Genomic DNA, 22,941 nt, shown 5'->3' with positions numbered 1-22,941 from the left:
GTGGTTCTTTGTTAAGTATAATAAGCAGCAAGGTGGTGCTTAAGGGAGTTTCCCCATGTTCACACCCCAAAAGGCAGGGCCGGTAACCTAAGTTTTTCCTTTAAGTTTTTTTTAAACATTTAATTACCTAACGCTGTCATTCCTGATACATAATTATAGGAAATGTCTGTTTTCCTCACGTATATAGAGTCGGTAGAACCACACATTAGAAGTCTATTTTTCATTTCTTTAAAGTATTCATGGCATACGTTTGTGCGGCGGGGTGATGTCAGTGAAGTCGAGCCGGCAAAGGAGAATGTTAGGGACCGGTCGATATCGTAATAACATTGTGAAGCGGTGGCGAAACTATACAAATGTGCGAGGCTGCACTGTCGTGAGGTGTATTCGTAGAATATTTCACTTTTCGCGCAGTTATACAAATAATTACTCCCCCCACCATACACATTTCAGGTCTAAGTAGCAGCCTCCTGTTTCTAAACAAAGTTATGCTGGAATTTATCAAATATTATTTCTTAAACTTCACGTTTTAGTTCTTCAAATGTGAACTGAAGATGACGTGACACATTTCATGATTGCAGCTGAATTTGGAAATAGTGATAATTATTCAGAACGATACATAGCTCTACAACCGGGCTCAGGCCCTGCTAGGAGGGTATTGAGGAAGAGGTGGACGGAGCTTCGCTTCCCTCACTCCAAATGGAAACAATGTCACCTTATAATTCCTGCACTTGCTTTCGGTTAGGAAAATGCAGATCCTCCTACCCTTCTTGTTTTTCTCCTTATGGCACGACGTGTTTTTGTTCCCAACAGCCCCGTGGAACCTGGCAGGGCAGAAACTGTTTTTACAATGTTCTGGATATTCCCATTGGCACGACACCTCTTTTTGGAAAGTCGAGTGTTTTATGTTTGGAGGAAAAAGTAAAAAGACGAAAAAGACGTTTTCCATCCGTTTAGATCAAGCAAAAGCATAGATTCTGTGCAAGGAAGGATTGTGCTCGCAATCAAAGTACAATCAATCAAAAATCAAAGTACTAAGGGGACTGTTCGACTTTGTGACTTCACCCTTCTTGGAAACCACATCGGCGCATGTATTCACAACACGCTCATTTCACTTCATCTTCACCTCACATCCATTTTACACTGTTTCTGCCTTTCTAAATTCCGATAACTGCCTTCTCCTGCACAAACACACGGCAGATAGCCATCCTCATTGCACAATGTACCATTAGGAGAAACTATAAAAAAAGGGTGGGAGATTCAACACAAAGTGTGAAACAATAATTGAAATGCACCTATAAAAATAAATAAAATAATATTAAGGATATTATATAACAATGTGAATGAAACGGAGCATTTGACCCCATTACATTTGATTACTCATTGCCTGACGTGATTATTAATTTCTTTGAGCTGCCTGGTTATAATGTATGACAAATACGGGAATCGAGTCAGGGAACCGAGTCACGTTTGGCCCTGAGTTCCTCACTGCTGGTACTCCTGAGTTCCAGGTGATACGCCTGAGTTCAAAATGACGAAGACTAATCAAACCCTTAAGTCAACTGCTATTAGAAAATGTCCCTAATAAATGAGATTTGTTTTAAAGACCCGGTTTACTGTAAGCCTGAGGACACAAGCCTGAGTGAACATCTTTGGGAAGAGCATTCAAGACTCAGAGGCATTTCGTGACATACATGTAAGAGCAGTAGAAGACTAGAACAAGTTAGCCGTGTCGTTGAAGCTTAAATCCCAGCTCTCTTCAAGGAACAGCTAGATGAGATCATTTACCTAGATGGCCAAAGGTCTTCTACTGTTTGTAACCCTTCTCATGTTGTTAGGTTTTTGGAATTTAAGAAATTGAATGCAAACGGAGCTAGCTGTCCTTATAGACCATAGGCGAGCTCGACAGTGTTTTGCACCTGTGTTTGGAAATCTTCGGTTTCCAAACCTGTTGGGAATTGTTTGGGTGGATAAAAAGTTGACAACATTTGTTTTTTTAAATTACAGTAAGTTAAGTTAAGACACATTTCTTTTTTTTTTCTCAGTGTCCTGGTAAAAAAAAAAACAGTAAAATTAAGGTACTTCTGAAACCCAGGACTGCGAAGAGAAAAGAGTTAAAAACTCAAATTAGGAAAATAGTCATTAGGAGTGCTGTTGGAATGAAAACCAGCTGCTGCCATAGTTCTCAGGGATATAGAGCGAGCAACTGTCTCTAGACTGTTGCTGTACATCTCTCTACAGCAGTAGTCTGGTTTAGTATGCCATCTGGTCTGAGATCATAGGACTCCTGTATTTGGCCAATATAAGATAAGACCACTTTATTGGCCAATTACAGTTTCTTGGATTAGGAATTTGTCTTTCCACATACCCTAACTTGCTCTCCATGAGACACACAGACAGGGAGAGAGAAGCTTGGGGTCAGAGCACAGGGTCAGACATTTTTACAGCACCCCCAGAGCAGCTGGGGTTAAGGGCCTTGCTCAGGGGCTCAACGCAGGATTCCTTTGTCGGTCACAGGATTTGAACCAGCAACTTTCCAGCCACAGGTGCAGATCCTTAGCCCCAGTGCCACTATATGATTCATTTTAAACAGGCCATGCTTTGAAAATGTCATGTTAACGACAATCAAAGTATCATTTTACATTCTCCATCCATATAAACTCAATGTTTCGTATAAGGTCAGACTGGGTGTTTTTGTTTTAAACTGTGTTTATTATTTTAGCCCCTGTCTGGGCCTTTCAAATGAGTCACTATCATGTGAAATAGGCTGAGTCAGGGAAAAGGAGTAAAAGCCAGGTTAATGTGCATGGAGTGTACTGTAGGTGCTAAACAGATACGGGGTGCGTAAAAGTCAGTGATTTACAAATTTTAAATACTGCTTTCTAGCATACTTTAAGCTTAAAATATCATTTTAAATCCATAGAGCCCACATGTTCCACATTTGTGAACCAATGCCATCTAGTTTTGGTACTGAAAACTACTATACGTGAAAGCAGGCTCGGCGGATCTACGATTTCATTATCGGAAAACTGATGTGGAAAATAAAGACAGTGAAGAGCTTTGGTACTTTGCAAGTGAATTAAGGCTAATGGTTTTTTTCATACATTTTTTGATAGCCGATAATACATTAAAAATAGTTTTTTTTTTAGAGCGGATTAGCAAAAGGAAACGAGACTAAAGCCTTGAACGATATTGTTGTACGTTGTAAGGGGTGAAACTGACCTCTGTGCCGATGGTTAAGACTCGTGTTGTTGCCCGGGCAACTCCAAAACAAAAAGGGTTTAAGGTGTGTAGAGTCATTGCAAAGCACATCTGATTGTACAGTACGTCAGGTTACACTCTAGGTATCTAAGAACAATACAGTTGAGTGTTAATACTGTTGAGAACTTGCTGTACAGTAGGTATCGCAAGGACGAAGCTGAGTCTGCAGCAGGCACAACAAGTACAAATGGAATTTTTGCTCTAGGGTCATTCAACACACAGGGCGTTCACACTCGTCAAAAATAAGACGCTGAATATGTTGTGCAGGTCGAAGACCTAAACCTTGTAACGTGCACGGGGTCTTTTTTCACAACTAAACAATTTTTCGAATAAAGTGAGAATGTTGATTACAGCACAAATAAAATCCATGCGGCTGGAGAGATTTTTCCCGCTTCCCCGTCAAAGACAGTGAGGAGTCCGTCTCGGGAGTTTAAGGAAGTTTTTATTTCACGCGCATTGGAGCAAAACACACGGTGTATTTTTCTTAAAGTACTTAAACTAAAACAGTCCTTAAGTATTTTTTCTGTTATCTATCTCGCTTCCCTGTGCTGATCAGATTGGCAGAGTTCCAGAATCACGCATGTCTTCTTGATTCCCTATTGGCTAAAGATGACTTCTTTTAACACAGTTGGTTAGGTTGGTGGCACGCATTCCTATATAACAGTATAGAATCACATAGCTGCCATCTTATGTCCATCTTATAATACAATATTGCAGCTTCAGCAGAAAGTGTGTACAAAGCTCATAGAGACTCTCAACAATGCAAAGATGTACCATATGCACTTATATAAAGATATTTCAGCTTTGTTCTACAGACATTACATCAAATCTAAATTGTCTTTGCCATTTGTAAGTTCTGTTTCTAAATGGTAAAATGATACACTGAATTTTCTTAAGTGTTTTAAAATAACTATCTACCTCATCTACAATAACTATTCCAAAATAAATCCCAAGTAAAACATCTGTGGAGACTTCTTCTGTTAAAAGACATTCTCATCATCAGTTTAATCAATGCCCATGAATGCTTTTGGTCTCCTTAGGCAGGTTTAGTTCATATTGTTCTGAGCATAATTCTTATTCTAAATATTAAAATACAGTTTTTTTTAGTTAAAAATATGAATGTCCTCAGTGCTTAAAGATGTGTTGATGTGTTGTTGCTCTTATATTTTCTGGTTACTTAAAAATCTGTTATGCCCTACCTCTTATGAGAAGTTATTTAATGGCTTTAATTAGTGAAAGCTGCCTGAAATGTCTGTCATGCGATTAGTTGGTGAATGATACTGAAACCTATGTGCGGAACATTTGCTAAGAGCAAAGACATTCTTTTATTTTCATCTGTTTCCAAGAGGGTAGGGCTGAGAAACATTAATCATGCATTTAAACAATGTGCATGTGTGCGTGTGTATGTACAGTATTTATAGTGAGTGCATGTGCATATCATTTAAAAACAAATAGAGTATTGGACATGAAAATCTTCTTTTCAGATACAGTATAAATAATGGAACACAGACTAATCTCTGAAAACAGATGTATGAGCTGACTCATGCATGACGGCTATGATCATTGGAAAGTGCAGTGTGAACAATTCAAGGACAGTTTCACTTCAGCCTTGCAGTCTCTTGTTGCAAATACAAAGTTCACCAGTTTTTAATTCCTTCATCCATTTTCTAATTGTTTCATCCAATTCAGGGTCGCAGCGGAGCCAAAGTCTATCCCAGCGAGCCATGAGCACATGGCAGGATACACCCTGGACAGCATGCCAGTCCATCTCAGGGTGGACTGACACAAACACAGTCACAATAGGGTCATTTTCCCAGGAGCCAAATAACAAAGCAGTTTGTCTTTGGACTTTGGGAGTAGACTGACTGCCCAGAGGAAATCCATGTGCACACGGGGAGAACATACAAACTCCATACAGAGAGCACCCCAGGTCCAGAATTGACCCCAAGACCCCAGCACAGAGAGGCAACAATGTTAACCATTGTGCCACCATGTCTCCCACCAAGCATTTCATAAAAATATCTTTATTGTCTGAATTGGAACAGAAATTAGTTCATTTAAAAGTCATTTGAAAGTCATAAAACATGATTGTGGTAGAAAAAGGCAAATGATTTATATGATTCTTCTATAGTTAAGGATATTCATAAAGCAAAAATGCTCACTTACTGTAAGTGCTGCAAGCAAATCTTTTGAGTGACATGTTGCAATCTCTGAAATTGATTGAAATTTTAAAAGGCATTATCTGTTCAGTAGTTTGCAATACTGTTGCAAATTTTACTCCAGTTCTCAGACCACGTAATTTAAGAATTAAACTTAAGGATTTATTTTATTTCTATCCTGCATGCTAGAAGTTAAAACTTTACATACAGTAAAAGTCAGACAGAACTCTATAATGTTATTACAGCTATAGGTGACTAGGAAGTGTCTCTACAAATCTGTCAACATCTCCAGCTTCAAATCAAAGGGATGTTTGACAAAGATGTAGAAGGTCAGATACAGTGATCAAAGCAATCGTAATGTTTACCTCAGCTTATTACGTTTTGTGTAAATGATTAAGTGTCTGGGAAGACAGTATATGACTCTGTATCAGGCAGATACAGGACAGGAAAATATCAGAGGCAAGAGCTCTTTGTTCCAGATCACCTGGAAAGACCAGATTGTAGCTAGGTAGCAGAGGAACAAGAAAAGGTTTATTCCACTCTGAAAAGAGAAGAAAAGAAACACAGCGTTTCAGCTGTGGAGCCTTCTTCAGGTGTCAATACCTCAGCCTAGGTATTTGAACGTTGTTAAGGGATCCCTTGGTAAAAACAGCCTCTCCTGGTTTGTGGGTGCATTGTTAGAATAGGGAGATAGGCTCCCATTCATTTAGTGGCATCTGGGCTTACAGAGATATTTAACTGCTGTGGTTTTCTGGGTGGTTAGGATGTACTGTAAGTCCATAGAGTACTTTATTGTGAATTTGTACATAGGATAACTTGTGCGTTGTATGTTTAAATTGTGTGTAGTTTAGTTCGTGTTGTCGCTATTAATACAATACACACAGTAAACTATACTGTGCCTGAATTATTACTCCCTTCACCCAAAACTGTGCCAGAGAATAAGGAATTCCTTGGATCTCTTACTATACCAACCACTCAGCTATAAATCTTTTTATACATTGCAGGGTATGAATATTTATTTTACTTTATTTTACAGATGCACAGGAGTCACCTGGCTTTGGTCTCTACAGTATGTCCATAGTGCCAGGGCTGTCATTGACAGGTCATTTCCAGTGCTGCAGCTGTGGTGTTTTCATTTTGACACCGTCTCACCATTTGTGGAAATCCTAAATTAACCGTGAAACGAGAATCAGATCAGATCAACTGATTTTCCACATGTAAATGCTTCCAGAGCGGTTGTTTGTCCTCAGTGTTAAAAAGCATGCAATTACGCAGGAACTGTAGGATGACTGGCTAGAACAGGCAGTATTACTCAGGAAGATTGCATGCTGAATATGTCATTAATATCTCTTTCTCTTGAATTGCATTGTTGTGTTTTAGGAAAAAAACAGGAGAACATTTTTGGGAAAGGAAACAAACCTTTTTTGTCTCCTATGTTCTTCTTACTGCTTTTAATAATAATAATAATAATAATTAAAATTGTTTGTTGTACTTTTCATTAATTTTTCAAGTATGAGCAAGAGCTTAAGTAATGTTTTGGCATTTTTACAGCTGTAATCCACATAAGACTTCTCGTGAAATTCACAAAAGCTAGCTGGAAAAGAAGGCAAGTCTCGGCCCGCGCCTCTGATAAATCCCCTTGCCTCTGTAAGAGTACAGCTCACACCCTTCTCCACCCTCAACAACGGCCCTCTCTTTCACTAGCACGGGATCTGGCCTCATGTCGCCAGGCTGTTACCCCCGGTCCGAGCAGGACCACAACCCCTTGCGTCACCCCAGACACACAATGGGCTGCAGGGTGTGGTCTGCGTTTCAGGGTGTCTTTCCAGACGGCGTGTTTTTACTTGCACGGTTGCGCCAGGTGAGCTGAGGAGCCAACTCGGCAATGTGCTGATCTCACGTTTTGGTGTTTTGAAATTTTAAAAATATACATATAGTCTGAGGGTATTCAGAGGAACAAAATTGGACAGTACAGAGACATACTTCTCAAATTTACTCAACAGTGAAAAGAAAGTTAGAAAATATTTTCCATGTCCGGAAATCTCTTTCGCTGTCACCTTGAGGCCTCTTGGGGGGGATGAGAGTGTGCTGCAGGAGGCCTCTCGCAGGCCAGAGTGATTTTTCCCTGCACACAATGAGAGCCTTCCCCCGCACGCGTTTCGTGACTGCAAGAGCCTGGCGAGGGTCGCGCTGTGCAGGGAGCCAGCACTCAACATTGTGGAGAAGAAGGTAAGCAGGTGTGTTTTCCATATGAGCTCACGTTTAGAATTTAGCCTTTAACCACAGCAGTGGTTTCCGAATTAAACTGGCATGGACGTTAAGTGCCAAGGGGGGCGTCACATCGTCCTTCTTGACAGCCCTTGGCAGCCGCATTTCCCAACACGGGTGTGGCGCCATTAGTCACCGCCTTGCACGCCCCGCCAGGGACTGAAGTCGGCTGTGAAATCAAATCCGCTTTAGGTACGCAGCCCAGTAAACGAGTCATTCCTGATTGTGAACAGCAGACACCCAGTGGGAAACATTTAGCTGACAAGAGCTGCTTTCAAGGCAGCTGTACCTGAGCCGCTCTACAAAGGACAGGTCGAAGCCATATCCAAGTACGCATATTGACACCATCGCAATAATAATCTTAGGGCAAAATTGAACAAAAGCAAAGAGCTAAGACCAGGCTCATCTGTTCAATGCTTTTGATTGCACCTTGCATGGATATCGTAGACTGTACTTTGAACAATGTATACGGTATATACAGTGTGTTTCAGAAGGGGAAGGAGTAAAGGTGAATCCTATGTTGGGTAATGCAAAGATAAAAAGATAAACATTACATCTTGGCTATGGAGCCATTTTCAGAGTCAAAGCACAGCTGAAGAAAGCTCCATGGTTGCAACGTTTTACTTTTCCTCATGGAATTGCTCTCTACTTGTACTATATACAGTACATACAGTACTGTAAATCATTTCCTATCATTACTTTTGATTGTATTGTGCTGTACTTTATTTATGTGTGTTTTATTATTATGGTTGCCTTGTCACTTTTTTCCCCCAACATGTACAATGACATTACAAAGCAGTATTGTGTGTTTATTTCCTACAATGAGAAATAAAATCAAGAGTCAGTATTTCTTGCGTGCATCTTAGAAAATGTGTATGACTACTTCACCACAACCACTTGTAGCTGTACAGGTTTAACTGGAATCAACAGGAAACAATTGGCACTCTTTTGACATCACACTCGGAGAAAGATAAATGTCTCCTGTGTCTTTTATCACTTCCTCACAAGAGTAAACAAGGCCTTACTGCAATGAGAATTTGGAAAGGCTGTTTTTTCAGGGAATAGCATACCAGTGAAATTGCTTTGGTGCCACCTGTTGTTAATAAGCAGAAAAAAAACTAAAAACAGCACTTTTTTCTCCTATTTATAAATTATAAACAAAAATGTTTGATGCTTCAGTCTGAGCACAAATTACTATCAGTATTTGTGTAGGAGATAGTAGTTAATTTTTTTGTCCTTATTGTGAATATGCTGGAAACGTATTTATTGTATACTTCAGTAATTAAGGATTAAAAAAACATTCCTGTACTAATTCGAAGTTCTGCTCATATTACAATGGTTTCTCCTGATGGATTTGAAAGACTACAGTTCAAGAGAGAATGGGTGTTTACTGACAACCATTTACTAACCTTGTGTTCTTCTTGTGGGAATAAAGATTGACAATTTTAATAGGAATCCTATAATTAGAGATGCCTAAAAATGATGGGAAAACTGCAGGTCATGGCTTGAAGTACACTAGAATCAACACTAACAACATAACTGAGAACATGTTTAAAGAGACCTGCCAATGAGTGCTCAACAATTCCTAATTTAGATCACCTAACTAACTTGTTTATGAGATATTCCACTTCTCTAATTCTGTACTACAGCTAAATATTATGTTGTGGAAATGTCTTGAGTGCCTGTTTTTTTTTTTCTCCTGTTACTTTTTTACTTTTTAAAACATATTTCAGCAGGTACCAGAGTGATTGTCTAGCAAGAGAAATAAATGTAAACAGGGAGTATAGAATAATTGGACAAATAGGAAAAGACCTATTTCTAGTACTTAATAACATCTTTCTTTCTTCCTTCCTCCCCAAAATGTAACATTTCTAACATGTCACTTTGCAGCCTGATTTATTCACACAACCTCTCCAACAGACAAATTTATGTTAAGAAAATAATTTTAAAATTACAGTATTAACCTATTTCTGGGATGTATTTTTCCATCAAAGATGTTACATTGGTAGATTTCTAAAAAAGGAATCACAGAAAGAAATACTTATATACTTTAGCTGGAAACAATCCTCTGTGATATCAAGGTTTTACAAGTAAATATCACAGTAAATGAAACAGACCATGTGGGCTTTGAATTCTACAGTACATGACCTTGTTTAACGTTTACTTACTCTGGGCTTATTTCATCATCGGTATGAATTACTTGTCATTGCACTCGAGAGTGGCATCCATTGGAAATTATATACTGTGAGAAGAGAACATTTTGTTACATGCAGAGAACAGGAGTACGTCCCGCATTCCAAGAGCATGCAGTACTTGTTTTGAAACGCGTTCATGTTTTCACATCTAACTACAGAAGATGCGACACTCATACCAGCAACATTCAGTAATCCATATATGTATCCATATAATATAATCCATCCATGCATTCAGAAATGGTTTATTTGAGGCTTATGCTTATGTTACCTATCATACAAGCATACCATAATATCTGCGTAAGGTTCTCTCTTTAATATGTCTCCCTTCTGAAAAAAATTGCATTCTCGAATGCCATGTTCAATTTAAAAGAAATGAACAAATGCACACAGTGTCCCACCTTTTCACGACGAAGTTGTTTGTATAATTAGAGCTTGATCTTGAGCACTGGCATGTTTCAATAATGCAAAAACCCAAAGTTTAGTATTACTTAAAATGAATGGGCAAATATCACACCAAACTGATAGGCAGCGTTAGTAGAGACTTGGTCAAATAGACTCGCAGTTGTAATTGCTGCCAAACGTTGAGTTTCTAGGTCTGTTTCAGTTTGTTATCTTTTGTTTTTGCTTACAGTAACTGTAAATTATCTTGACCCTGAAATTCTTCAATTGGAGCATTCGGGTTTTGAACAAAATATTTTTAAATGTGGATGCAATGTTTTGTATTTTCATAAAATGGGGGCCTGTTGTAAGGGCCAGAATACTTTTGCATAGCAGCGTGTCGTATCTGCACTCCAGAATGAATGTCTGAGGCCGTGCATTCCTATACCGACAGATAACACTGGCCTGCTGCGTCATGAGGTAGGGGGAGGGTTATTTTAACATTTAATATCTTTAAAAATAGACGTAACTATCAAGTGCAAGTGAATAGGGGGTGGTACAGCATAGAGGGTAAGCTTTTGGACTCATAGCTGACGGGCCATTCAGAGTCGTGTACTCTCTTGTCCACTGGAGAGCTCATCGTGGTTTCTTCAGTAATGAGGATGGGTGAGCCTTTTACCAGATAAAAACACGCACGGAATAAGAACATTAAACATTCTGGTATTACAAGTAGGAAAACTCTTGCATTACATTACTGTAGCTTAAATTTAATATAATCTAACATCAGAATAACTGCAATTAAATTAAGTGACATTGCTTGCTCTTGTTTTTGCAAACTCCCCCAGAACCAGGAGACTGGAATCTTGCTGTAACCCTAAGAGCAATCACTGTTCTATACTTGTATTATCTTTCTCATTACCAGTTATTTACAGAATCAGATTCAGTTCCCAAATAATAGAAGTTTCTATTATTAGGTTACGTCTTAGTGCAACTATTTCTTGATTAGTCTGGGTGTTGCTTATTGTCTGTTACTTCAGGTATTATAGAGAGGTCACAGAGGACATATCTGCTATTGAGGTTTAGTGAACAATATTGCTGAAGAGCTCATTCCTGTGGATTTTAAGAGAAAGCTGCAGTTTGCTAACATGAGAGAGCTACAGTAAGTGTCTCACCACTCTTCTTTTTCTAAAAACAGTAAAAATGTTTGAACATACATTTGTCCTTCCGGCATGAGAGGCAATGGCAAGAGTCTGTAATTTCAAGTCTGCAAATGTATCACTCCAGTTATGATTCTGGAATTATTTTCTTCTGGATTATTACTTGTGTTATTATATTAATGACAGAAGGGGCTAGTGACCTTGCGCTATATTATGTGGAGCTGTTTTTTTTTTTTTGTCCTAGACGGAAGGATTCTCTTGGGATCTCTGCTCACAAAGCGCCCTTTGATTGCAAAGCTCCTCACCTTTACCTTATGTCTGCCCAAAAAAACCACAGTGCTCTGAGACTCAGTCAACTGCAAAGAGCCTGCAGCCTTTCCCACCATCATGCAACCCACAGACAGGGAGGTCAGGTCCCCTTTTCAGGTCATAAAGGCCCCTGGAGGAATGGGGGGCAAGGGCCACCATTTTTCTCAACCATTCAACACTAGAAGTGCGTAACGGGAGCCGGTCCTGACTCCAGTGAAGTCCGTAGTTTAGGACCCTATGCAGCTGGCATAATCCGGAAGTGACTGGAGAAGGGCTACAGGGAAAACAGGGTCAGGAATGGAAGGGATAGTGAACAGGAGCCGGTGCCGACACTGATCAGGTGCAAGGGGGGAGCAGGCAAACAAGTCCAAAAACAGTTCAAGTGGGGAAATCCGGAGCGCGGTCCAAAATCCCAAACCAGGTGATCCATTCAAGACAAGACGATTAAAAAACAGGGGCATGGGACTAGGAAATTAAAAACGGAGTGACGAGGCCAGGCGCTCCGAGCCCCGGACTCAGCTGGGTCAGGACGCCAATCGGAAGCCTATGCCTTCAAGCTGCGGACGCAGGGCGACTTGATGATCGGTGGGCTTCCGGGCATCCGTCTTCCAATGCAGAGCCCCGAGCTTCCGGAGCACCAGGTTTAAAGAATACCGGTGAGTCCAGGGAGAGGTGTACGTGATATTGAAACTAAAACACAAGAGCTGGGAGCGCCCTCTAGAGGAGGGATGATGATCATGATGTGGTCAGCATCACTCTCTGGCCAGCCTCTTACCTCCAGAAGGATTGACCCCCAGTACTCATTTGGAAAGCAGGCTGAGTGGACCTGGGAGACATCTGGAAGGAATTAGACCAAGCTCCATTGCTTGCCCCTACCTGGGATCGAACCCAGGGCCTTCCATGCAGGAGCCAGATGCCCCTGCCGACTCAACTACCATGGCTCCTGCAACTCACAGGCCAGAGCAAATCAATACAACATCAGCACAGTGCCCTTGCAAACATTACAGGACGTGAACAGGTCTCCAAGCTCTGTCTACGCCCAGCAGAGGGTCACTGTGTCCTCTTGTGCAAATAACCTGCCCATGTCTCTGTTTTCAAAGCATGACAAGTCATGAGTCATTGTCACAACTACAACATGATTCTCATTCTTCTTATGTCTAGTACTGTTCTCAGTATTAGACATTACCTCAGTATTACACCTGTTGTTTTATGTCTAATACTGAGGTCATGTAAAATTGATAACTCTGCAGAAAAACTCACAAAGCATTACAAACCGGTACAAAACTGTCTGAAGTTCTTTGTGTGGAATAGCCAGTCTAAATGATCAACACAATTTGGGGCCCATGCTGAACTTTTAAAATACATAAGGACATTACTATACGTTCTAATGTTTCTTCTGTGAAACTCATTTTCAAGGAGTTTTGGGACTTGTAACTTACAATATTGTCCATTGAAGTCCAGAACAGTAGGGAGCTATAAAGTTTGAGTGTAGGGAGCAATTAATTTTGAGTTTGTGTTTTTCCTTTCGAAGTTTGTTTCTATTCATCCATTTTCAAGAAAGCTGCATGTTCTTGGTGAGCGTAAAAACATGGAGGATATCCCAGAAGCACAGGGTGCAGAGGCTAAGGTCAGAGTTTGGGTAAGAGTCATCATTCTGGATGAGACACTGGGGCATTGCAGGCATGTGGAGAAAGATCTTTTACAATAGCTCATTATTCCTGACCAGCATGTCTTTCGCAGGTGGAAGGAAGGTGGGACACCTGCAGAAAACCCAGACAAACACGGGAGAACACGCACACTCCACACAGGAGGCACCCCAGGCTGGAATCACAGCACTGACTGCCAGGCCACTGTGCGGCATGTTTTTGTATTGTCGTTTTGCATAGCAGGCACGATCTTGCACTGCATTTATACGGAGTAATACTCTGGAATTTCAGGATTGATGGATCTTGAGAATTTATCATTCAGCAGGACTATTGGATTAGGTAGAAGCACACATACGGTATGCATTCACAGCTAAAATCTGTCAACCAATGAATGTGAAAACTGGTAAACACACTTGAACAGGGTGGTCATGAGGGAGCTTTGTCCCTGGTCCTTGCTGTTTGCAGCTGTATTTCTTCTTATTGGCAGACGTTGCAGTAATGTTTCTTCTGAAGAAAAGGAATGCTTTTTGGGGGGGGAATTTCAGGTAAAAGATGTGTTGAATCTCGATGCCAATAATTTAAGACACAACAATGCCACAAACTGAAGCTGAGAGAGTAAAGCTTGAAGATTGGGCTGAACCTTATCTCGATGAATGTGTCTGGGGTAGTTCAGGGATGCACTTGGAATATAAATATATATCTTGTGGGTTCATCTCATTTGAGTCTGGTTAGAAGAATTCAATTGAAATAAAGCTTCTGTTTGACAGCTGAATGTATGTCTCATGACTGTTTTTTAGAACAGTCTAAACAAATGTAGTGCATTTTAAAAATATATGCAAACAATATACAGTACATTATCAATATAAGTGTCCTATGTCAGTTTTAATGTTTTCCGTGATTCCTCAAACAAACTGAAAGGTGCGTTTTGGTTTAAGTAAATTGCATTAAATGGCATGACCTCTTTAAATTACCACGGCTATATTTTCCCTTTTTAAAAAAGCCAACACAGAGAAAGCCTTGAAACAATGTGACTCACTCTGCTCCGCTGGTTTGGGTTTAAAGCGAATCGAAAAGGTGGAACAGGGCGTGGCGGCGCAGTCCTGTTCTTTCTGGTCTGTCTGTAGTTCCGCAGACACACCCAGGGCTGCCCCTGAGCAGGTTTCACTCGCATTCCTCTCTGCCTTCTGCTCCGCCCGTCAAGAGCACAAAGTCTTTAAGCGCCACAGATAACATCGCCATGGCAACCCCCACAACCGAAATGTACACCAAGGGTTCCTGAAAGAAGATAACGTAAAAAAGGCTCTAGACTGTGCGAATTACTCAATGACAGATGAGGAACATAACATTTTTGTACATGCAGTGGGGAAAAAAACAATAAGAATGATACAACCTACAAAATGTATCTGTTAATACAGAGATTTGTGGACGTTTGGAGTGGTTTAGTTTTAAAGCTTCCAGCAGTAGAATATAGAATATATGAAGCATTGAAACTGTAGGGCACCAAAACAAACTATGTTCTCTTATTTTTAACATGCTGGGAGCTTGTTTTAATTTGTATAAAATGCAAATTTGCAGATAATACAAATAAGGGCCAAAATGGTGGGGAAGCACACAGTTCTCGTTTTGTCAAATTATTTATTAACACCGCACTTCTCTCTGGGCTTTTAGCAAAGCAGTCTGTTTTTTCAGCAAAGGGTGCAACATGGTGAACTCCCTCTGTTCCAAACAGGGTAAAAATACGGATTAGTGTGAAAGGCCCGAGGCTGTGCAGACAGGAGGAAAATTAGATATCAAAATCTCACTGAGGGCTTAATAGTTATGCTCTGCAGGAGAGAAGTAGTCATTACTTCTATTTGGTTTTTTTGAAGTCTTATCAAACACTGTACCTCCTGTTTTTTTAGGAGGATAGTATGGAAGGAGCAATTTAAGCAGACACTGAGGAGGATCACAAATTTGGAAATACAGAGAAATGCAATTAAATACTGGAAATTGAAGTCAAGTTAAAATCTTAAATTCTTCAAAAATGTTTTGTGACTAGAGTACCGAAAACCTATTTGTTAGTGTTCTAAAGCTACTCTTCCCTCTGCTTCTCTCTGGTTTAATTTTAACTAATGCAGAAAGACAGTGAAACATGTACCAGTCCTTTGGTGGGTTAATGTTTTACTGTCCAGGCTTGGTTCATATTCCACCTTTACTACAATGTGTGCTGTGATCTCTCATTTCACTGTTCAAAGCAGTAGGCATGAATAATAACCTCTCATGATAGTCCTTATCATGATATAATTGTGAGAATTAATCTATATTACAACTTTGTGTGTTTTATTGCTACAGTATATTGCTTTAATTAATGAGAGTGCTAACACAGGACAGTCTGAAACAATTTGCGGCATTGTCACTTTTAGCTGCTTTGCCAGGTTTATCTATTGTATGATGCATTATTCATCTCAGTGATAATAATACGCTTTGATTAGGAGGAGGCACCTCACCCTTTTACTAAGCAGTGATTTAGCCAGTCTCATTTCATTCTCATCAAACAGGATGCGAAATAATGCCAGAGAACGCAGTCCCATTAATGCAGCAGATGTACAGTAGATGGGTTTGACTCCACTGGAAGCCGGCCAAAGCACACACCTAAGATTTAGCTCTATGACTCACCTGTATTTGTTTATAAGCTTTCTGGATTTTAGTTTGCATGTGCGTGCAGCAATACACAGTATTGTTTTCAGCATAGTTGTTCTTAATAAAACTTCCCACAAAAGTGCTAACATCATGCAACCTGATCAATCAGGTCTTCGAAGCTCAGCAAGCCCATACCACTTCCCTAATGGACTAGAGGTGGGGCTGGTGGACCAACAGGTACTGTACTGTAGGTCTTCCCTCTCTTTCATGACCACCTCTCCACTGCCCCAGTGTGGTCACTGGGGACACTGTCCTGTAGGATGTTCTGTCCTCTGGAGGGGACTTTAACCAAGATCCTGACTACACCACCATTAAGATCCTATGGTGCTTTGTGAAGGGGTGGTATGGTGACAAGGAGGTTAGCATTGCTGGCTTACAGCACAGGGGCCCTGCGCTCAATCCTGGATCTGGGTGCTATCCATCTGGAGTTTGTATGTTCTCCGCGTGTTCACATAGGTTTCCTGCAGGTGCTCTGGCTGCCTCCCACAGTCCAAACATTTTATTCCCCTATCAAAATAAACTTAATTTCACAAAAAAAACATTTCGCAATAAGTACACACTCTAACAAATTATCAGAGGTACCTTGAATTAGAACTTTCTCAATCAGGTGTTTGTCCATTATTCATCAGAACAAGTGGATTTGGGGGCCAGATTTGCACAATTAAAGAGTCCCTCCAAGCCCTACCGCTTGCTGTTGTCCATGTCTCTTTCCCCTGTCCTGGCTCTGAAACTGCGGTTGTCCAGTCCTGCGCTGGAGCTCAGGGAACAGGTTTCTGCTGTACAGGGCCACAAAGTCCCTTCCAGCACTCCTCCGCTGTGTCCCTTATTTCAACAGGTTAAGCAATTTCTCATTGCTCTACCCGATCTCCTGGATGGTTTGTCTGTTGGCACATGATGATAACTGCACCTTACCCAGGTGGTGCAGCACTTCAATTATGGATATAGTATATCTCCATATGCTTTAGGAGCCCTGTGGGTCAAAAAACTCAATGAAAGCACTATTAGTAGTAAATATGGATGTGATGCTGCAGCGGGTAACATTAGTTAATCATCACAGCTTTCATGGCACTTTTCCAGTAGGTGTCCTACTGTTGACTTGTGCTGTCTGACTTTCATAAAGCTGAAACGGTTTCTCATGTCTCTACCTCATCTGCTCTGCAGTGGGGTTACTAGTGCACAAGGCCATGTCACCCAGGATGAGATCCCTGCTAGGAGCACTTACTGTCAATGCACTATCGATAGATTAACCAGGTGGAGATTGAATTCCAGATGGATCTGGAAGTGCAAAGAAAAAGCATTTAAACTGGAAATACTTGTGCTTTAATATCTTATGGGATTATAAAATATTTAGGAGCATACTGTATTTGTTACTTTAGTAACAAATCCAACAACTAGTTTTGTTTTCTTGTTTGAAATCTGTTAATAAAATGCATCCGCCTTTTTATAAAGTAAGTCAAAATAAAATGACAGGAAGCAAAAGTTCATTCTAAACTATTTGATCTCAGTGTTTTTTCTCAAACATTTGACACATTTGTCATAGTCGTAAATGTGTCACATTTCAAAATTCTGCGCCTACAGTTTGATCACTGTTATGCTGATACAATCAGTCCTGGCATATATCCAAAGAGAAAATATGTTAGGAATATTTTAAGTGTATGGTACAGGCTTCCCAGCCATATCGCTAAAACTGTTTCTTTCACAAAATAGATGAAAGAGAGCCTTTGATCAATTAGCTACTAGCACCCCAAGAAATAAAATGGACTGAATTACCTTCTCTCATGTGTATCCTCTCCTACTGTATGTTCTCTCACCTGTGTCTGATATAACATGAAATTTTCATGCCATATTATCAGTAGTTAATATGACCAGGCTTGAATCTGGCTATCACAACTTATGCAATAATTCGAAATCATCATCATCCAGGTGGAGGGGAGTCCCCATTCCCTGTGAAGCGCTTTGAGTGGAGTGTCCACAGAAGAGCTATATACTGTAAGTGTAAGAATTTATTCTTATTCTAATGTTCTTTTCTTATTTTGAAAAATTAGACATTAATAATAATAATTGCTTACACTTACAGTATATAGCCCTTTTCTGGACACTCCACTCAAAGCTCTGTACAGGTAATGGGGACTCCCTCCACCACCACCAATGTGCAGCATCCACCTGGATGATGCGACGGCAGCCATAGTGCGCCAGAACGCTCACCTCACATCAGATATCAGTGGGGAGGAGAGCAGAGTAATGTAGCCAATCCATAGAGGTGGATTATTAGGAGGCCATGATTGGTAAGGGCCAATGGGAAATTTGGCCAGGAACCCGGGGTTAAACCCCTACTCTTTTAGAGAAACGCCCTGGGATTTTTAATGACCACAGAGTGACTCTCTGTGGTCATTAAAGGACCTCGGACCTCGGTTTTTACGTCTCATCCAAAGGACAGCGGCTGTTTTATAGTATAGTGTCCCCGTCACTATACTGGGGCATTAGGACCCACTTGGACTGCAGGGTGATTGCCCCCTGCTGGGCCCACTAACACCTCTTCCAGCAGCAACCTAAGTTTTTCCCAGGAGGTCTCCCATCCAGGTACAGACCAGGCTCACACCTGCTGAGCTTCAGTGGGTAGCCAGGGGTGAGTTGCAGGGTGATATGGCCACATTAGCATAGACTCAGGCAAAAATTTTGCACTACCTTTCTATATAATATAAAAGTCAAAACCATTTAAAATAGGATTTAAATAAGCATATGAAAAAACATAGAAATTTATATAATGTATAAATTATAGCAACAAATCATAGAGCAACAACAAAAATTGCAGTGAAATCTAATACTGTATGAATAAAATTGTATTAAAGATTCTAACTTTGCTTGTACACCTCCAAAGCACTAAATTACTACCGTACATAGAGTCTATTATACAATAGTATCTAATTGATTTTAATATTTTATTTCATATTGGAAAATGTTACAAGGTTCTGGCCACTCTTATTTTACTGCTCATTTACTTTGCATCTTATTTCTTACACTTCAAGAAAGTTGTTTTTGGTTTCACTTTCGTATTTGGTACTTTAATATGAAATGAGAATTCAAAAGTCTGCTGCTCCCTACATTAATGTGAGCTTTTGAAATAAGGAAAATTGGACAACGCTGTTTTTGGATTCATTTAATTTTCTACATCCCTTTTGCCAGCCCAGTTTGGGTCTGGCAGCCACTTTGGAGATTTAATGGCGTAAAATCTGATGCTTTCAGATAAGAACCAGATTAATTTAATGACTGTTACATAAATATACAATAAATAAATGTACAATAAAGATCTTCAAGGGAAATCAGAATTTACCACATAGCATGCAAGAACAGTGACAGTGTCTGGGTGATGTGGGTGTGAATGAAAGGGTTTGCGATCAACGTGAGTAACAGTCACGTTTCTTTGCAGGTGAGGTGAAATGTAAGGAGATTAAATTAAAGGCATAGCATTAGATTTCTCATGGTTCCTACAAAGAGAAGGCAAATTCCCACGGTGTAGAAAAGTTGCTCCTTTACAAGGGCGGCCCCAACAAGACAGATTAAATGCAGGGTTTTGAATGTTGTTAACCTGTCATTCCAGGTGAACTATGGAAAACATTAGCCTTGTGATTCTCTCTCTTTCGAGCCGGGTATTTCTCTAAGGTAAGTAAGCAGTAGTTTCGATGCATAATACTTTTTCCAAGATAACATTTGTAAGTAAAATGAACATAAGCCTAATAATAACACAACTCATAGCAAAATTCCTACAAAGATCTTCATCATTTTATGTTAGAATAGCAGTGTAACGGAAACGTTAACTGAGACACTTCAGAAGAGCCATTTCCTCTTTCAATTGAGAGTTGTGCTTCCTCCAAAGCTAGAAAAATCCTACAGACCCTTAGCTGAGCAGGGCTGTTTTAACACGTCTCTTAACAGGCTCTTGCCAAATTTTTGTCTGCAGGCATTTCATAACATCCACGCTGCTTGCTGACGAGTGCAAATACATTTCATTTGTTTCCACAGATTAATTTCCCAGACTAGTCCTAGGATTAATTGTCACCTTCCTATACTGACATCATCCAGTCCAGGCCCTTGGCACTGTTTACGAAAATGAAGAAAACAGCTGTGGTTCAATTCTTTGTTTGCTTGTGATTTCTCACTCGACCTGCTATTTTGTTGCTTGTATCTAAGCACTTACCTTCCACATCTCACTCTTGAAGACATTTGACATCTGTTTGTAAATGACTAGTACTAATTATGTTTAAGTGGGAAAAGAAAAATGAATGTTAGTGAGCTTTTGTTGCTTTGTTAGGCTATAAATTATTTAAAAAATCATTTACAATGTTAGCATAAAACAAGCTAACTAGTTAAAAAATTCTTGTTATTAACATAGCAAGCCCCTATTCAGTGCATTGTGGTTTTAATTATTTCTGACTAGTCAGAAAGGTAGAATGAAGCTACATAAGAGTTTAGTGAAAATAGTCATATAAGAGGGCGTTGCTGTAAAAATTTTTGTTCTGATTTAGACAAATTGATGGGGGAAAAGGGGGTTATATTGTTTATAAATAGCTGTCAAAGCATCTGTAAAAGCTAATGAACAAAGCTACCATTTGAAACTACAAGCGAGCCTTGCATCCTTATTTAGTCGTCCTTTTGAGTGCTGACAAAATCCACTACATTGCCTCAAATTGTTGTGCTGCGCCAAAACTTTCTATGTTCATGTGCAAACTCTCTGTAAGTTTGTATTGTACACAATCGCATCTATAAAATATGTTTTCACCAGTAACCTATTGTTCTGTCATTTCCTATTGATAGCAGAGTGGGATTAATTTAGTATTGCATTTTAGATGGATTATTATTGTACCAATGACTCACACAAAAAGCTTTCACACTCAAGACACTTGACAAAGGTTCTCACTCCTATCTGCCTGTGAACCGATTGCAGGAACTCATCACGATTTGTCCACCTCCTCCTCCACTACCCTAAACAGCTTTAAATTGTCGAAATTCCTGAAGCCAGGACACAGAGGTCACTGCTTGTGTATGGTACGGTTAGATAAACACTAGACCTCTAAACCTTGAAACAGAAAAAGGTCTTCATGATGAAAAACTCGCAAGACTGCTTATGAAGCACTTTTCTTCCCACTGCAAAATACCCAAGTTTTTCCTCCTTCAAAAGAGACAACACACATATAGATCCAACAGTTCAAGATTGTTTTTAAAAGATCACAGCATTTTCCATTTTAATTGTAGTGGTGAAGGGGTGGGTTTTATCTGCATTCCCAAGAGAAAATGCACTGTTCATCTTAAGCTGATGAATAATAAAAACAGCAGTTGTGGTTTCTTACTCATGTCTGTTTCTGCTGATTATATTCCCGATGTCTCGCGTTATCTCCTAAAATCTTCAGATGAGTGGGAATAGCTAAAACCATAGCTTGATAATTCCGAATCATCACGGTGGGGATCAAGCATTTACGAGAGAAGCTACAGTAGTTTTCTAGTTTCTAGCAACAATTATCAGAGTCGTCAAAACAGACGGCTGTAGAATTAGCAACTTCTAGCCCGATCTCATCATATCTCAGAATCTAAACAGGGATGGGCTTTGTCAATATTGGGATGGGGCATCCATCCATCATTTGCCAACGGCTTTATCCAATGCGGGGTCACAGGGGGGCCAAGCACCAGGCGCAAGGCGGAGTGCCCCCCAGATTGAACACCAGTGCATCACAGACACAGACACACATACTCCCACCATATCTGGCTGCTGTACGTGCTGCTGCTGGACCATTAGGTGTCAGTCTTCCGTCTGGTCCAGAATTTCCAAATCTAATACCCCAGTATGGACAAGCCAAGGTCTTTCCAGCTTAGTTTGTGGATTCCAGCCCCCTCTTCGTAAGAACAGGGGTGTTAACCGTCATGTCCGATTCCACTCTGTGGGTTCCCAATCCAGTTACTTAAAGCACCTCTTCATTCAACTGCTGAAGTAGTTTCTCACCTGTCCAGCTTTGTCTGCCATGTGTCCTCCCACAGTGCTGCTCCTCAGCTGTGAGTGAGGTGGGTTTCCTCCTCTACCGTATGTAAAGAGCTTTGTCATCCTTTGGCAACATAACATTTCCATGTGCCTAACGCTATTCACTCGCATGAGAACATCTTACAGGAGAACATCTTACTTTCAAACACACCAGCTATTATTTAAGTGAATTGACAAAAAAAAAACATTAATTTGGTGTGAAGATTATGGGAAGAACTGAAGATTCTTGCTGTAATTGAACTAGGGAAGGGAACATATGCATGAATTGAAGATATACAGTAGGTGGACCTACACTAATGTTAAAAGAGAATGTAATGCAGCACTTGTTTGGCTGGAATTTTACTGTTAACCTTTGTTGTCCGCCTACCCTGGCCTGATTGTAATCAGGCACACTGTCACAAAAAAGATACTTATGTGTTTAAGAAGGATGCAGTTTTCTTTTTTTCATTTTGCTGTCAGACCCACCCTCTATCAAATGTAAGATGAGCCTGTTCGAGACAGCAAAGCATACGTTTCAAAGTCGGAAATGTTTTGTTTGCTGTATATTCTCAGCAATAGTATCATCCCAAGGACACTGAACTCTCAGTGCGCTTGTGGGTCTTTTATGTACATCAGAACAACAATCCTGTTATAAACTGTTACTGCCTAGATCCGCGCTTACAGTAAGTGAGTAACACTTCTTCCAAGAAAGATGAAATAACATGATTGTGTTTCTGTTCATTTTCACGAGATACAGAACTGCAAGTAAACCTCCACGATTTAGTTTATGGAGCATTGCCCATAACCAACAGATAAAAAGTAATGGCAAAGGAACAGAAAAACAAAAGTAAAGAGAATTCATACTTTCAAGGGTAGTTACTTCTG

General features: G+C 40.1%; 3 long non-coding RNA genes across 3 annotated transcripts; 2 read left to right on the top strand and 1 right to left on the bottom strand.

The window, feature by feature from the left end:
• Positions 1-6,405: 6,405 nt before the first annotated feature.
• On the bottom strand, positions 6,406-14,802 carry LOC148656795 (uncharacterized). The gene is made up of 3 exons (XR_015940821.1): positions 14,407-14,802; positions 9,854-9,927; positions 6,406-6,583 (listed from the first exon to the last, which is right to left on the bottom strand). It is a non-coding gene; the product is annotated as an uncharacterized LOC148656795 (long non-coding RNA).
• LOC148656794 (uncharacterized) lies at positions 7,495-20,820 on the top strand. Its single transcript, XR_015940822.1, has 3 exons — positions 7,495-7,646; positions 19,648-19,709; positions 20,070-20,820. It is a non-coding gene; the product is annotated as an uncharacterized LOC148656794 (long non-coding RNA).
• On the top strand, positions 10,838-14,215 carry LOC148656796 (uncharacterized). Its single transcript, XR_015940823.1, has 3 exons — positions 10,838-10,924; positions 11,296-11,417; positions 13,465-14,215. It is a non-coding gene; the product is annotated as an uncharacterized LOC148656796 (long non-coding RNA).
• Positions 20,821-22,941: the final 2,121 nt, after the last annotated feature.

This window comes from Lepisosteus platostomus, chromosome 8, assembly GCF_059453375.1.
Source record: "Lepisosteus platostomus isolate fLepPlt1 chromosome 8, fLepPlt1.hap1, whole genome shotgun sequence".
Lineage (NCBI taxonomy): Eukaryota > Metazoa > Chordata > Actinopteri > Semionotiformes > Lepisosteidae > Lepisosteus > Lepisosteus platostomus.
The sequence above is the reverse complement of the archived record's forward strand: the minus strand, read 5'-3'. Positions and strand labels throughout refer to the sequence as shown.